This window comes from Mastacembelus armatus, chromosome 3, assembly GCF_900324485.2.
Source record: "Mastacembelus armatus chromosome 3, fMasArm1.2, whole genome shotgun sequence".
Lineage (NCBI taxonomy): Eukaryota > Metazoa > Chordata > Actinopteri > Synbranchiformes > Mastacembelidae > Mastacembelus > Mastacembelus armatus.
Window position 1 is genome coordinate 3865115 of NC_046635.1, and position 14107 is coordinate 3879221.

General features: G+C 38.2%; 1 protein-coding gene across 2 annotated transcripts in view; it reads left to right on the top strand.

The window, feature by feature from the left end:
- Window positions 1–14107, top strand: part of glceb (glucuronic acid epimerase b) — a 44777-nt gene that overhangs the window by 7544 nt on the left and 23126 nt on the right. For both annotated transcript variants that reach the window (XM_026319940.1, XM_026319939.1), the window contains exon 2: window positions 11647–11751. The gene's annotated coding sequence lies outside the window, so the exon portion shown is untranslated. The remainder of the gene's footprint in view (window positions 1–11646; window positions 11752–14107) is intronic.

The following is a 14107-nucleotide window of genomic DNA, read 5'->3' on the forward strand; positions in this document are numbered from 1 at the left end:
GATGTGTTGAGAAACAGAAGTTCAGAGTGCAGAGGAATCTGAAGTGAAAATAATTAACTATGGCCATGTATTTCTTGTCTAGCTCTGTGAGCTAATTTGGACTGTTAATAATGACGCCAGGCTGTTATAGCCTCTTCCTTCATCTGGGCTAAGTGACGTTGATGTCTGTCCTATGGGATGCCGAGAGTCACTTTGTGTCTGACTCACTGCTATAGCTGTTTGAGCTTGCTCCTGCTGGGATTTTTGTGTCTATTGCAAGCCAAGCCAAGTTGTCCCATGGTGCTTAATAATAGGCTCTCAGAAAAAGGTCTGGTCTTTCTACCCTGCCTGCATGACATTTCCTAAAGCCTGAACCCCTGAAGCGCAAGACTTACCCTGGCCACTAGAGTCGTTACAGAGCCTCCAATAACTGGCGTGAGGAAGTGGGCAGATGGAGGATCATTCGTCTGCTTTTGCAGTTTATGCTTCGCAAGAATTCAATGTTATGAACATCACATTACAGTTACATTTTTGATGAACTCACTAATGCAAATCGAAATGTAATTTGAAAATGCTAATGATCATGTCATAAACAAAAAACTACAAAAAATCCCATCTTTTATATAGTAGGATTTTTTCATTTAAACATTCACAATTAGGGTATTGTTTGTGTGCTTTTATTTTTTAAATAAATACTTCCATACCCACAATTTAAGATGCTAGAGTTGTTATCTATATATTTCTCCTGTCTGCTGCTGCTCAGAGTGCTACATCACTGTATCACCAACCCGATAGCCATGGATCACTGGTTATTTGATCAGTGCAGCTACTTACTTTGTTCCTTTGCCATTGTCTACACTTGCATGGAAACTGCTTGGTAAATCGGGTGTGAGAAGCAAGAAAACATGAACATGCTGGCCAGTTTTTGTCAGGACACATGGGGTTTTCAAAACCTTACTTATGTGATCTGTGACACTATGACACACTGCATTTGATAACATGAGCAATTTAAAAAGGCTTCAAGTGCTCATTTTAGTTCCTGACTCAGTCCAGAACCACGTACATCAGGTCAGGCAGTTTTTGAGTTGATATTGCAATCTGAGGTGGATTGAGGATAGATTTTTTTTTTTTTTTTTTTCTCTAGCTATGTAGCAGCTGATGATCATTTTTAGACACTGTCGACCCTTTCCCAGAATGTTTCTATCTTTTTCTCTGCCTTTACAAACATTGCATTTGGCAGGTTGGCTTAACAGATTTTAGTAATTTGGGGCCTGTCTTTTTGATATAATATTGAAATGCTACTAAAATTGTCAAATAATTAGTTGCTTACAAATTATAAGAGCTAATTAATTCAATTAATTTTTGAAAATTAGTTGCACTTCGAAATTGCACTTGAATTAAAAGTGGGCAGTACGTTCGTGGGGTTGTGTGTGTGTGTCCAGCTTCTTTATGTGACACTGCTGTTGTAAACCCTTGGCTTCTGACCCCTTCCAAATGCAACCAACCATAGCCTGTTTCATAAGCAGCACAAAGACAGTGTGTCTGCATACTCTGGAGCCATAACCTTACCCCAGGCACCTTCCTTTGTACCCTTTCTGTATGCTAAATACCAACAACTCCATACAATAGAAGGTGGCCCCATGTGCCCTCAGGCATGAAGACAATGGATATGCACCTGTCTAATTATTCCATACTTTTTTTTGCTTTTGTGAACATGTTTTTCAGAAAAATGTGTCTAATGCTGTTTTGTATTGTGGGTTGTGCAGCCATGACTAGGAGCTGGTAGGGTCCAAACAAGCTTTAGAAGGAATTTAAACACTTTATGGGAAACAATACTCTCTGGTAGGCTGGCTCATGCCTTCTGTCCTATCTGTCACAGCGTCAGTACCCCAGTAGCCCAATCTTACATTTATGTATAAATGTAAGTAAATAGTGTAGTGATGTTCTTGTCACCTGGTGTTATTTCTTGCAGCAGTCTGACTTGCAGATTTCTATTCAGTAGCAGTGAATAGAGATGCCATTGAGTTTTCTTTCACCTACTGTTCTGTACGACCAAAGTTAATAATGTTCCTCGTATTGTACTAACAGGCTGAAACCTTCAGACTTCATTTTCTACTCACTACAGACTTTCTGTGTCCTTCACTTGTACAAACAGTTGTACTCCATAATGGAACTGAGGTTAAAACACTTAACGTGCCTCCAGCTATAGAAATGACATGGCTGTCTATCCTTTCCTTGGTTGTTGCTGTTTTTGCAAGTTAAGTGTGTGTATTGACTTTGTTTTTGGTTGTTTTTTTTTTTTCCTGAAATTTTCATTGTGCACAGTAAAATTCCAGTTTTATTTGTGGAGTTTAGGTGTGTATTTTTTTGATGAATAATGAGAGAAATTAACAACACTGTTAGAATTTAGTGACTACCTTACTTTATTACAGCCCAGGCTTTTTAGGTTCTGCTGCCAAGCAAGTGTGTGTGTAGCACTGTACTTTTATTTATTTGGTACTTTTTCGAAGACTGAAAATTGTCGGGCATAAGAATAAGTTAATAAATATATAAATCATATCATATTTATGAAGGAGTTCCTTTTCCATTTAGTTTGATCATTGAAGGTCTCAGTGCATGAAACTTGTGAAGTGAAATGTCCCTGGGCTGCCATTTTCCATTTACTCTCATAAGAGCCATCCACTTTAACAACCCAATGTGGATAAAGGATGTCTTTGTTAATTGTTTTAATAGCCATCTTTACAACTCATCGCCCTTCAATATTGCAAAACTGGGAGACTCTGAAACTCTCTCCTCTTCTCTGAACAAAATTACCCTTCTTTGACGCTCCCTTTGCTATGCCTCTGTGACATTCACACTTGATTAGGCTTGCAAATGAAGTTTTCCTTCTTTTGAGGTAGGAGGCGTGACCTTGGCCCCAGAGACCTGTTAAGTCTTTATTGGATTGGCTGGACATACTAAGCTAGGAGGATGTCCCAGCAGTGTTTTGCTGCAGCCAGTGAACCTGCTTAATCAGCGTTTGTTTCTAGTTCTCTTCATTTATGCCAGCATTTTCAAAACCACAACCTTCACACTGAAGGATCTAAATGGAATTCAGATATTGTTAATTGTGTTAATTATACGTGTTTTTTTTCTACTGTGATAACTCAAAATGTCTGCTGTGAAAAAGGCCTATTAGAGATAACGCCTTCCTCTCATCAATTTAACTCTTTAACATCAGTCACATTTGAGCTAAAAATCACTGCCTTGAAGAACGGTTAATTGGGTATTATAGCTAATTAGCAGTTTTTGACATTGTCTTGAATCACCAAAGCAGCCATGGCTATTTAATCTTTTTTCATCTAATTATCTGGTGTCTGTATAATGTCTAGAGTTTATATATTTATTTCTCTGCCATAGTGCATTAGCTGTGGTCTTGCTAATTTACTTTCCATTGCTCCATTGCTTTGCCACCTACAAATGAGCACGACATTTTTCTGCTTTCAGCAGTGTCTCTGCTAATGAGCTTCTCAAAGGCAAACTGGCAGGCCAAAGAGGATTTAAGTTTGAGTTAACAGGTAGATTTCTCACAACGTTGTTGAAATATTATCGTATATATCGTATCGTATAAATTAGAATGGCATTTACAACATGACAGTGCAGTAGGGCAGCAGTTTCAAACATTCAGTTTTTGAAGTTATCGAAGCTTTATTCAACTTGTACCTCTCACATGATTGCTGCTCTGGCTGGGGCCTGGTAGAGAAGATTAGGTTTGGGTGAGTGTTAAGGTGGAAAATTTCCTTTGTTCAGGCAGATTTTTCAGTATGCTTCAGTTGATCAGGGAAACACAACTAGATTCACCTTAAAAGAGATTTAAAAGGTTTTAAATTTCACCTACATTGCATGGGCTTTGTTACAATAGGGCTTTGTTTACAGAGGTAGGAAACAATATAAGCTGTTCACAATCATTTATTCCTGCATGAGAGGTAGGGCTGTGCAAATCAATGACAGTTATAAAGATAGATATATATCATTCATTCATTATCTATAGACCCATTCCTGTTTAGGGTCACAGGGATCTGCTGGAGCCTACCCCAGGTCTCTTTGGGTGAAAGGCAGGGGTACGCTCTTTGTTTCTGTATTGAAGAATGAAGTTAAAAAGTGAACTAGTATTCACCATGTGTACATTGATAATGTGTGCATCTTACACATACTTTAGACTTTGCATGCACACACAGTTTTCAAGAAAGAGTGCCTCATTACAAAACTGAAGTTATGGCACATAGTGCGAGAGATAGAGGAAGACACGTCTTCACAAGCTCTATTTGAAATGCTTCCAGTGGATATTTGGACCACGACAGAGGTGTTACGGCCAAGCCACATGGACGTTCTGGTTACAAACTGAATTACAAGCTACTAGCTCTTGTGTCGAGAAGTGGTATGGCCTCTTTGTGTTATCTGTCAAACTAAAAGATCACATTCAGACAAAATCTCTGCACACCTGAATTTTTGTACAGCTGCATAGGATGAACTACTGAATAGGTCAAATGAACACGAGAGACCCCCCACACACTCTCAATTAGTGTATAATATTTATTAATTCTGCCTTTAATACCTGATGGAAAAAATTGCCATCAATAGTCATATGCAGAAATGCATTTCATGTAAGGGTAAACTGAAAGGAAAGGAAATGGTGCAAGAGCTACAGACAGAGGGTGAAGAGGTTCTTCCAAGAGCAATTACAGGGAAAAGAGAAAACAGAAGATTGACAGGACACAGCTGCCCTGACTGGAATAATAATTTATTTGGAAAGGCCACTTATAGGCAACCCTGCAGACTATGGGAAAAACAAAACTTTGTACATCGCCTCAAGGGTTTTACCTATCCTACTGAACAGCCCTTCTTTCTATTGCCAGACATGTTCAGCCTTGTTGTTGGGTGGCCTGCCGACTCTTGCTGACTCCTGAGTCTTTGGCTTGGTGAGCCAATGTGCTTTACACATTAAATCTCACAACAGGCTCGCTCTTGATTAGCTGTGCTGTGACTCTTGGCCTTTTTTTTTCTAAAATTGAAAATGGAAGGCTGAGATATCTTAACCAAAGACTAGAAGACTAGATTAAAGGCTCTCTCAAGGGCAACACGGTTTTTTTGTGAGTGAAGGAAGAGTGTATTGCAAGAGACATGTTATCAGGCTAAATCTAATCCCTTTGCAAAGTGATGGTTAATTTTCTCTCTGCAACAGAAGTGCCATTATTAAATCAACGTGTTTGTCTAAGAGTTGCACTAAGAAATGCACATTGTGCACTCATGTCTTTGAAAGACTTTTAGCAGGCCCTTGCTGTTTCTGTAATTATTACTGCATAGACTTCTGGGAATCTAATCATTTCATTAGGACAATGACCTTCAGTTCATTATTGCAATGATTTCTGACCCGCTTTGTTCCTCCATCCCCTCCTCTTAATTAAAAAGAACAGTCTTTCCATCCCCATATCTTGTTCCCATCCTGGCAGAGGCAATCAGGAAGCAAACTTTCAGTACATTTGGTTTTTTCTATTTACAGCTGCTTCATTTTTCAAGAAGCAGTGGTGCTAGCTGTTCTAACATGGAGTGGCACAGACATGTAACTAATGCTGTAAATGTAATCTGCATTTGGACATTACTAGAAGTGAGGCAGCTGAGTTTGCTTTACTTATGTGTGCCTTATATGATGACCTGAAATATTTTGCTGTCCCAATTTCCTCTTTTTGTTTATTCTATTTTTGTCTCCTATGCTCTCTGTCCTTTCAGTCAGAAGTCTTGACATTTTAATAGCAAGGCTGTTATTGAGGAGAAGTGATATATGCATATGCAGAATTCTGAGAAGAATAACCTCTGCTGCCCTCCTCACTCAGAAGCCCTTTGTTCCCTCATCTTTAGTTTTTTCATTCCGTCATATCTGCAGGAGATATATATCAGGAGCGATATATATCATCAAAGCCTTTTTGAAGCTTCCCACTCTCTCCCAAAATCCTTTTGATTTCCAAAAGCACGAGCTGCTTAATATTCCAAACTAGTCGGTGGCCTTTTCAGAGAACTAACAAGGTTCTGAAGATGCAAGTCTTGTCTTCATGTGAAAGGCATCTGGGGCACAGCCCTCTCCTTTTTCAGAGCTCACACTGAGGTGACTGTGCTAATAACAAGTTCAGAGCTGTTCCTTCAGATACACAGAAGCCAGTAGGACATGTTCTCATGTCATTTGTCTTTCTGTACTTCGATAGTGCAGGCGTGCCCATCTTGTCAGAAAACTAAATATGCTTTTGAAGGAGAGAAAGACAGGAAATATTAGTTTGTGTTTGTGTTTAAACATACAGTTCTACTCTGTGGTTGAACGGGCAATTTCAAGATATCACCTTGGGCTTTTTTGAATTATAATTGTCCAATTTTGTAAACAAAGCAATCATTTGATTACGCAATAAAGTAAATTCACATTATTTGGTTATGAAAGTTAATGTTAGTTGCAGCCCTACTCTGTTTTAAAGTCAAGATTAAACTGAACATGACTTGGTGAGCTTCATTTCTTGTTAATTCTCGTTTATTGCTGTCATTAAAGGTCGTGTTTCTGGTGTGCGTGTGTGTGTGTGTGTGTGTGTATATACATATATATATATATATATATATATATATATATATATATAGTCTTTCCTTTGCCAGATTTTCCCTACAAGCATGAAAGCAGAGTTCATTACAGAGAGCACCACAGAGTCTTGACAGGCACCAAGGGTATTTACTCAGCTTCCAGAAACTTCCACACTCTTATTTACTTTCATCTTGGCTTCCTCATGCAAACTTGTCTTTGCTGCCTCCCACTCTGAGCCTTATCCTCTCATCCTGTTTTCATCAGTTTTGACTTGGTGTGCAAAGCAGGAGTGTCTCTCAGAGACACTTTAGTTTTCAACTTTCTCTGTTTTGTACTGCATTTGCATTGACTGTGCCTGCTCTCTCTTGTTGCCTGTCACGCTGAATCATGATTTTACATTGATCTAATGACTGAATACAAAAGTAGCTTATGTATGTTTGTGTAAATGTTAGTGTATTTTTTTTGTTTTATTTTTTAATTTATTTTAATTCACAAATGTAAAATATTTTCTGCATGGGAAAGAAGTAGACATTGTATAAGCAGCTCTACCTAATCTGGTCTTAAGCACAAAAAGGGAGCAGTAGAGCCCCTAATCATATACAGCACCACTAAATAACATTAGAATTTACTGTCTGTATTCTTGAACATTTGTGACAGCCACAACGCATCTCACAGCACGTGATGTGGGCCCACTAAACTGTTCTTTGTTCACTAAATCCAGTGTGAAATCTGCCGTAATGTTTAAAGAGGTGGAAGAGGTGGCCATGGGGCCATAGTGTGGGAGAGTATGCAAAAACACTAGTGACTAGCTAGGTCCCCAAGTCTGGGAGTTTTAATGTGTCCTCATTAATTAAACCCTGTGTGGCTCATAAAGCAGTGATCGGGGGGTCAGGGGACTGATTTGCTGGTTGAATCTTTGTTTTTGCACTGTCTTGATGTTTGGTCTGTTCATATTTTTATTAACTATTAATGTAGAAGCATTTAATCTTTTATTATCTCATTTTATTGCTTTTGACAGGTCAACATAAATTGGCAATGAGCAGAGGTTGCAATCACTTTTCCAAGAGTGTATTTATTTTATCTTTAGTATAAAACATCCTCCACATCTACCACTTATGCTGGTACATTTCAGGTCATGGGGGCCTGGAGCCAATCCCAGCTGACATTGGGTGAGAGTTCTCCTATCTAATGCCAGATTGAAACTTTCAGTGTAGCCTGTTGTTTCTAAATTTCAGTGCACTCAAAAATTATTTTTGACTTTGACTTGGCATATAGACATGTGTCTTCCAAATGCTTCTTTTTATGAATATTGTTTATAGGCAGCCTGAAGAATTTGTCACATTTAATCATTTTGCTCCAGCAATGCAAGCTGAAACCTCAATTTATTGAACTCTTTACTCTGCCGACTACAAATTCTAGATTATTGGTCTGGGTATCAGATGGTCAACAGTGACTGGTACCATGGCGGCATCAGTGGTGCGATCATTCAGTGTTTGGCAAGACACTGACTCCCCAGAGAAAATGGATGTATTATCAATGCCCAACAGATGGGTCTCCATCTCTTTTTACCCAGACTACAAGTCCTGATAGATGACTACTTGTGTCAGGGTGGCAGCAAATGAGGAGTGCCTAAAATAATGAATGACTTAATATCGTTCTTAGACAAGCCGCTATAAAAGAAATATCCTCACCCTAATGTCCAGAATGTGTACTCAGGAGAGAGCCATAAAGTTGATGTTCATGATTCATATTCAGGGTGTCAACCCCTTGCTAAAGAGAGGTTGTCTGAACGAGACAACATGTAATGGCTATGAAAATGAGGTCAGTGCAGTGCGACTCCTGGGGAGCTACATGCTAAGTCACCTTGAAGAGAAGCTAGACTGCTGCTTCTCTGAACTTTTGCTACACTACCTTAAAAGATTATTTCTGCAATATAACTTTACCATTCGACTTTATAATTTATACTTCAATTTCAAGTGTACTGATTTCTTGAATGAGAAGTGCCACACCATCCAATTTGTCATAATTGGATTTTTTTTTTTTTAAATCAGCAAATATGTTTTTTTGGGGGTTTGGCTGCAGGGCAATTTAGAAATAGTTTATAAAATGGCTGAATTAAGTGGTCATTTCTGGTCAAATATGTCATTTATCATTTCCTCAAATATAGCTCAACTCCTTTTTGCTTTTATATTTTTTGCAACAGCTGCTTTTGGATAAACACTTCTAGAAGGTAAGGAATAATTAAAATAAAACAGTCAAAAATAGATTTTAAAAAAAATCTAATTTTTTAATTAATCCTTGTAGACTGATTGAAAGATTGATCTACGCTCAAGCTGTCTCCCATTTGAATTGGTATGTGGAGTCTGTAATCAGTGTCCTGCAGTTTATCTCATTATCATTGTAGTTAGATAATGGTTTAAACAGCCACCTCACATATTAAATATGTAACCTTTTCCTGAACCTTAATGATCTTAATGTTATAGTTTATAAAACTGTCACAGTTTCATTGGTATAAAGTGGGGGAGCTCTGTTTTTTCAGACAAGATTGGCTGACCCTACTAGAAAATGTGGTGGGAAACCAAAATATGTTTCATTGACACTTTTTAGTATTTCCTGGAAAAACTGGGCAACATTAGGCTGCCTTGTTCTTTTTCCCCATTTGAGGCTTAAAATAAATGTGCCGATTATCTAAAATATTGATTACTGTGTGCGGGGTTAATGAAGTAGTTTATAATTGAGAAAGGTAGAGGCACATCCTTATAATCCCTGTGACTTAGTGCTTATTGAAAAACAATACTGTCACAGTACCTGTTTGATGGTCCTTTTGCTTTAACATTGATATGTGTTAATCTCTATGGTTAGAACATTACACTGTGTATAGATTAGTATGTTGTTGACCATCAGATGGGTAGTGTTTCAACTGAGCTGCCTCTCTAACCAATGCAGGGCTATATCCCAATGTTCAGAAACAGCAGATATCTAGAATGAAATGTTGGCTAGAAAATGCCTAGATGGCAGGAGTGGTGCAGGACATGCTCCAGGAAGAATGAGCTGGGCTGACGTTTATTCTCATTTTCTACTTTTCACCATCTGCCTGCAGCAAACCTGCCTCAAAACAGCACCAGTACACCCATACAGTAGCCAGGGAATATTGATTAAGACTGCTGACATTTGTACTTCCTTTTCACTCTGGCTCGGTACAATGAGCTATCTTTCTAATGAATTGAGGTTAGAGATACACAAACCCACACATCTGCCATTTATGTCACCAAGTGATCTAATGCCAGAGCTATTTCATTAAAACTGAAGTTCTTTAGATTGTGTATGCATGATGTAGCTCTACCCACAAATTATTAATTTTAGGAATTTTGCTGCTTTATACACAGTTGGGGAGCAGTAACTGAACAGACAAAAAGGCTAAATTGCTGTTTCTCTGCCTCTTCTATTGTTACTTATATATGGCAGACAAGTTGATTTGAGTTAATAAGGAATAGACAGTTTTAGTTCAACCAGACATAAGCAGCAATTTACAGTAGTATGAATGACGCACAGACTCATTTAACTGATCTCCGTTTGGATTACATAATCATATGAGATATTGTAAAACAGCAGTGGCACGTGCAAGTTGAAAAAGAAGCTTAGATCGTTTATTTTCTACAATTTTTAATGTAAGTACTTTGTCAACAAACATATTTCATAAAATGATCAATATGCTCTCTTTGATGTGGCAATTTAGCACCTCCCTTAGTTTAATAGCTCTTTCAATAAGGACTAGAAATACATTGGTGAGATTAATTGCAGAATAAAGTGTCCATGTCATTCTCTGCATATTTGCATTGATAGATTGGTTGTACATTAATGACCCTGCTGTCAGAAAGCCTATAAATTCATCATGGTTGCAATTACAAATATGTACTTGTTTCCTCCTCTTAATTTATAATGTGTCCATGCCAAAGCTTATGAAGCATTGATTTAAGGTTATAATTAGCCACAGTTAAAAAATGACAACTCCCACAAAAGTTCATACTGAAAAGCTGCTTAGTATGCAGGAGCAATCAGCAATCAGTCATAATTGACCTCCAGAAACATTTAGCCAAAACATTTAACGGATTTCATGTGAAGAATCTAGAGGCCGCTTAAACCAATATGTACAGGGCACAGACTAATTCATTTTTCTGCATGACTATCAACTGATAAACGACTGCTACTTTAAAACTTGGCAGATATGTTAAGATTTTATTGACCCCGATATGTTAAGATTTTATTGAACCGAGATTGTCATCAGTGACCTGTCCAGTGTGTTTCTCTAACTTTAACTGTGTATTCTGCAATAGGCCTGTCCTAAAACTGCAAACTTTACCTCCGTCATACCCTGAAATAGCGGTAAGCAGGTATTAGAAACTGATAGGTGGCAAAAAATATGACTGGGTAACAAAATCGAGACAGCGATCAGGGCTTTTAGTTTTTCAGGCTGCTTTAATAAGTAGTTTTGTCAGACTTGACTGTAGAGGTCAATTCAACTGAAAGTTAAAAGGGCAATACACTGATGAGCCACCTGCCTTACTGTGTGTGTCCTCCTCATGCTGCCAAAACAGCTCTGACCTCTGAAAGTGTCTTCTGGTATCCGACACCAAGATGTTAGAAACAGATCCTGTAAGTTTCAAGGTGGGGCGTCCATATATAGGACTTGTTTTAGTTCCCCGTTTAAACAACGTACACCCACCCAGCGGTCCACATCATGTAAAAGTAGAGGTGATTCATCAAACTCAGCCAAGACCACCCCACAGGATCTGCCATTTTGGAGATGCTCTGACTCAGTCATCCAGTTAGGCCCTTGTCAGGGTTGCTCAGATCCGTACACCTGCCAATTTTTCCTGCTTCCAACACATCAACTTCAAGAACTGACTGTTCACTCGGTGCCTAATATATCCCAGCCCTTGACAGGTGTCATTGCAATGAGATAATCAGTGTTATTCACTTCACCAGCTGGAATGTACTGTATGTTTCTGTGCCTTCTTCTCTGATATTTTACAGCAGTAATGTAATTCCACTTCCTCTTCTTTTATATACAGGTACTGAGGAAGCTGCAAGCAGAGGGACCAGCTGTGCCAAGAGTCTGTGGTGAATGTCGAAGGGATGTCAAGCTAGTTGCCCGTTTCTTTGTAAATGGATTAGAGGTCTGTATCAGTAACCTTACAGTTGAAGATTCTAAATCAAGTTTTCTGCATGCTGTTATATCTACTGTGAAAAATGGTCTGGCCTTGCTTATATGCTGAAATGATTAAGCCTAGCTGTTAAAAGTTCCCCTGTCCTTCATTCTTCCTCTTGTCATCACTGAATCATTTGTCATAGCATAAAACGGTGCTCTTTGAAGTAGCCCTGGATTCATTAGCTTGTATAACATTGGTAATTGTCTCCATGGAAGAGAAAGTGCTGGACTTCAGGGGCTGACACACACCTCCATACGGCACTATTACAATCTGTGGTTGCTCACACACCACTGAATACCGTAACTGATAGTTGCTGCTGCTGCTATGTCAAATGGTTTGTGATATGTATTTATTTTTGTATTTTGTATTATCACCTGAGTAGTCACTTGATTTATAGTAATGTTTTCTTCATAACCATATTTTGGTTGTGTGGAGACCAGAGTGAGTGTGTAGTTGTGCTTTTGTTTAACTCTTTGGCAGCATATGCTGGAAAACCTATTAAAGTGGTACATTTAGTTTTGATAATTGCAGGAAAAATAATTAATTTTGTTGGTGAATATATTCAGATGTAATGATTTTGTCATGAACATATGTTGACATATGTTTCAGGACATCTGATGTTAACATTTGAATTAATCACATAACTTGATTTGTAGTATGAAAAAGTGGGAAAAGAAAACTGCAACTACTTAACAAGAATAGACCCAAGAATGTAGGAAAAAATAGTGCAGATATAGAGTACTCAAAGTGAGTGTCTACTTTTCTTGTCAGCTTAATGCTCAGCCGATTCTTTTGTAAGTTGACAGCATGAAATTTTTCCCTACACAGGGAGATCAGATCAGTCAGCAGACTTGGGCAGATGATAAAATGTCCATCTTTATGGAAAACCCTGAGTTGGCCTTTGTCTTACATATTAAAAGCCAGCCTAAAAACAATAAATACAGGCTTTCATAGATGTGGATAGTAGATAATTGCATTCATTTGGAAAAGTACTGTGATGAAAATTGATATTGATCACAAAATATTACTTTAAATATAAAATAGTAAGTAGTCAATAAATTGCTTAGCTCAGCTCATTAACTTCAGCAAACCAACTGTCATGCACTTGGCAAAATGCAGTTTTCTACATACTGATTGCTCTGATTGTTACTTAAAAACATTTTATGCATAAACTAATTGGAATGCAGTTTATTGTTTCAGTCTAGGGACAGCAGTTGGCAAGCTGACACTGTTAAAGCCAAAAGCCGCAATTGATATACAGTGCCACTTTTCCTACAACTGCCAGATGGTGTAAAGTCCAGAGTCTTGTTGTAATCTTGTGTGTACTAAATCCTACCTTTTAGGTCTTAGATTTTACATTGTTTTTTCTTTCTTAGCCTTTAGCATCCTTTGCCACGCTGCTCCCTAGATCCACATTTGTTTCTGTTATAGTACCAGCAGCTGGCATAGCCTACCTCTAAAAAGATCCATGATGCATATATTTTTCTCTCATCACCGACCCCTTGATTAAGAGTTTGTTTAATCCCTCAGAAGGCCTCAGTTATAAGTTTTTCGGTAATGACCTGCTTAATCCTCCAACTAGAGATAAAACACACAGGCGCATTAACTTCAAAGCAGTTTACTTGCTTCTCGGCTGCCTCTAAGCAAAGCTCTATTGTTGAGCAGTGACGCAAGCTTACACGTTGGACTGTGAGGTTTGTGCTTTGCTAGCTGAGTATCTGCCATTCTTAAGCAACTCGAGAAGAAAGGTGGCCACATCCTGTGAACAGGCCTGAGGTAGCACCAAGCTGTTAGTGCTGAGTAGTTTGACAGTGACCACATGAATCACATCTCACCTGAAATGTCACAGTTTAATTATTCAAATGACAGAAGGTTAATCTGAGTAGATTTTCATAGAGTCATACAGGGTTGAAAGTTAAGATTGTAAATTGAGATTTTAAATTTAGTTAAGATAATATTAGCAAAAGGTTTGCACACATTTTCACCCTAGTGTGCTTGTTCACCAGTCATTTAAGTTGAATTAATTATGTTGTCTGTGTTTTGCAGATAGTTAAATGTCTCTTTTCATACTATTCATAATATTAATAAGTACTCTGAACCCATAACTGATCCTACGAACATCATGGTGCCCCTGGCTGCACAGATTCTTTGAGACTTACTGGGAGAGATGGCTGCACCTCCCCATCTCTAGACTTTCCCTCCATATAGTCTGCATTACTACTAGCTACTGACATGAGTAATCAGGCTACATAATTGAAAAGGAAAACAGTATTTTTAGACTATTGCCTAGTATGTTGGGTAAGTGGAATTCAGACCTTCATCA